The sequence below is a fragment of the Ochotona princeps genome, chromosome 31 (genome assembly GCF_030435755.1).
Source record: "Ochotona princeps isolate mOchPri1 chromosome 31, mOchPri1.hap1, whole genome shotgun sequence".
In the NCBI taxonomy this organism is placed as follows: domain Eukaryota; kingdom Metazoa; phylum Chordata; class Mammalia; order Lagomorpha; family Ochotonidae; genus Ochotona; species Ochotona princeps.
In genome coordinates this window covers 9344898-9348343 of record NC_080862.1, presented here as the reverse complement: position 1 = coordinate 9348343, position 3446 = coordinate 9344898, and the positions used below count along the sequence as shown (strand labels likewise).

General features: G+C 45.3%; 1 non-coding gene across 1 annotated transcript; it reads left to right on the top strand.

Annotated features, from left to right (window-relative positions):
- Positions 1–3067: 3067 nt before the first annotated feature.
- Positions 3068–3175, top strand: LOC118759998 (U6 spliceosomal RNA). The gene has a single exon (XR_004996518.1). It is a non-coding gene; the product is annotated as a U6 spliceosomal RNA (small nuclear RNA).
- The last annotated feature ends 271 nt before the right edge of the window (positions 3176–3446 follow it).

The window sequence follows — 3446 nt, the reverse complement described above, 5'->3', positions numbered from 1 at the left end:
TTTTCTGTCTGGCATGGTAATGAGCAACACTCAAAGTAGTAATTGCCGCATCCGCCTTGACACCCAAGTACATAGAGAAAATGCGAGAACCCTAGAACAGGTTTCCTTTAATAAGAGATTTCTTCTTCTAGTCATCAGGCCATAGAGTCTTCATTTTAAAAATGGTGATATTAAGGCTAAGAGATATTAAGAGACTTTCTTGAGTGAAACAGTAGCAGGAAAAAAATGTCTTGTGAGAGCAATCATTGACAAGCCTCTTGGACAAGGCGTCTGCAGCCCGTATGAGAGGGATGGGGTTTGATCCTCGAGCCCGTTGTCTGCGTGTGCCGACCTTCATCGGCACTGGTGATGTCTTAGGTAGCCGGGGCTCCCGCCATCCATCTAGGAAACCTAGCCTGCACATCCAGCTCTTAACTGTGGTCCTGGCTCAACCCTGGCCATCGTAGGCACGTGGGGAGTAAACAATTGGTGGCAATGAACGCATATATTCTCTTTCTCTCTTTCCCTTCTTCCCGCTTACACAAACATTTAAAGCTTATGTGATTCCTACAAAAATGCCCTTCATTTACTCATCCACTTACAAACGTATATAGATTGCCTGCTATTTGCAAGAGCATGTAGGGCAGTCTATGTGAGAATTATAAGGATGAATCAGCATATGAGTTACCTAAGATTTTCACAATCAGAGAAAAGGTACTACAAAAACTGTTCTCTTTTGAACAATTTGAATTAAAGTCGTAGTCAAAGAAACTTGCATCCCGTTTGCCCTCCAACAATGAAGCTAGTTTCTGTGGTTTTTGTCGTGTGTGTGTGTGTGTGTGTGTGTGTGTGTGTGTGTGTGTCCTGTGTCCCCTCTAAGCATTTTCACCTGAGAGCTGACCGTGACCTCAGCATTCCATCATGAGTATTCTCTGTCCCCCTCTTCCAACCCACTGGTTTCCATTTTTTTTCTTTTGTCATTATAGCCTTTTCCAAAGGAGATATCAGCCAAATTCCTACATAGGAAGCATACAGGATATTTAAGGAACTGAAACAACTCAAGACACTAACAGCAGATAACCAAGTAAAAATATGATAATATGGGTACATGACCAACAAGTGTGTGAGAAAACGCTCAGCCTTCCAAATCACCAGAGAAATGAAATCAAAAGCACAGGGATATTATCATCTCACCCCAGCTAGAATGGTTAGTATCAAATAAAAACCAAACAGGCAGTGCTGTGGCACAGCAGGTTAAGCTGCCTCTTGGGGCATCCCCACATTCCATACCAGTTGGAGTGGAATCCTGCTGGCTGCTAGTGTAATTGGGAGGTAGCAGATCATGGCTACCAACATTTAAGGAGTCACCTATTAAATGAAGCAAGTATGTCTCCCTCTCCCTCTCTCTATCTTTGTTGCTCTGCCTTTCAAATAAATAAATACAAGGTTTCTTTAAAAGGCAAAAATAACAGATTCTGGTAAGGATGCAGAGAACGGGGAACTCCATACACTCTGGGTGTGAATGTAAATCAGTACAGCCGTTAGAGAGCATGGTACCAGGGTTCCTCAGAAAACTAGAAATAGCACTACCATATGCTCTGTTGATGCCACTGCTGAGTGTACGACCGAAGGAAAGGAATCTGTAAATTTAAGACACATCCATGAACCCGGTGCGACAGCCTAGTGGCTAGATCCTTGCCTTGCATGTGCCAGGATCCCATATGGGCACTAGTTCATGTCCCAGCTGCTCCACTTCCCATCGAGCTCTCTGCTTATAGTCTGAGAAAGCAGTAGAAGATGGTCCAAAGTCTTGAGCCCCTGCATCTGTGTGGGAGGTCCAGAAGATGCTCCTAGCTCCTGGCTTAGGATCAGCATAGCTCTGGCTGTTGCAGCCACTTGGGGAGTGAACTAGCAGATGGAAGATCTTTCTCTCTGTATTTTCTGCCTTTCCAATAAATATAAATCTGGAGAGAGAGAGCTGTACTTCCATGTTTACTGCAACATTATAATCAAGTTACAGAGTCATCCAAGTTGTCAACAAGTTACAACTGAGTGAACAGAGAAACAATAGCATACCTTGTAGCCATGAAAAGCGAAATTCTGAGCCCATCCCAAGCCTTGCATCATCCTTCTCTGCTTTCCCAGGCCACAAGCAGGGAACTGGAAGGGAAGTGGAGCAACTGGTATTAGAACTGGCACCCATATGAGATTCCAGTACATGCAAAGTGAAGACTTTAGCCACTAGGCTACCACACAATGCCCCACTATGAGCTGTAATAGCAAGACAAAGCCAGCACTCTGGGTGTTGGGAGGTTCTTGAGGAACAGATCCCGCAATACGTTAGTGCCTATCCCCCTGACATACTCCTTTCTCCCCCACACCCAGCCCGGTGCTACAGTCTGTAAGACTGACTACCTGGGTGGGGACAGAAGGCAGAGCAGGTGGAGAAGGAGTCTGCAGATGCTGATGCCAACTCTCTGCCCTTCAGGGGACCATACAGAAGGCTTTGAGTTGGAAAGTCTCATGCGTATCGAGTGCTGAACTCTCTATAACCCAAAGGATTGAGAGGCGAGGCCCTTGGAAGAGGCATGGGGAGATTTCAAAGACTGAGATACCGGTTATAATCGAAGGACCAAAAGAAAAGGCTTTGAACAACGTGCTTCCAGAGTGGTGCTCTCTTAGTTCTACTGTTGTTGTTCTCTAAAGTAGTTTCCCACCTATTTTGGAGAGTTGATTTCCTAAGCAGAAAATTGATGTCCCCCCCCCTTTGATTTTTAGCCTGGCTGCTCAAGTTCTAATCAGCTTCCTGCTAATGGCCTGGGAAAAGAACTGAGGATGGTCCAGGAGTTTGAGCCCATGCAGCTACAAGGAAAACCTAGAAGAAGCTCCTGGCTCCAAGCCTCAGATTGACTCAGCTCCAGTCATTTGTAGCCATTTGAGGAGTGAACCAGTGGATGGAAGATTTCTCTCTCTGTCCATCTGTAAAATCTGCCTTTTCAATTTAAAAAAAAGTCTTCAGAAAATAATAATTATAAAAAGGGATCTGAGGCACAGCAAGGATAAATAACTGGATTAAAGCTGCCTGCTTGTGCTCACTGTGGCAGCACATATAGTAAAGTTGGAATGAATCAGAGAACATTAGCATGGTCCCTGCACAAGGCAGCCTGCTCTGGAAGGGGTGGAGCCTATAGGCATTGCAGTCACATGCCCAGGCCTTCTACCAGATGGGACTTGATGTGGGGACTCCATCAGTGACACACCCTGCAGTGTCCCTGCTAGGTTAATTTTACTTTTGTTCTTTCCAAGGAAATACTAGAAGGACACATGTGGAGTTCAGGTCAAAAAAAGTGATTCCAACCCCAGCTCAGTTGAGCATGAGCACCTCAACTCTGGCTCTGTCAGTCCGCTTCTCAAACGTCACTGTCCTTATCTCATGTCAGAAGGGTCCTGAGCACCTTCGTGATCAG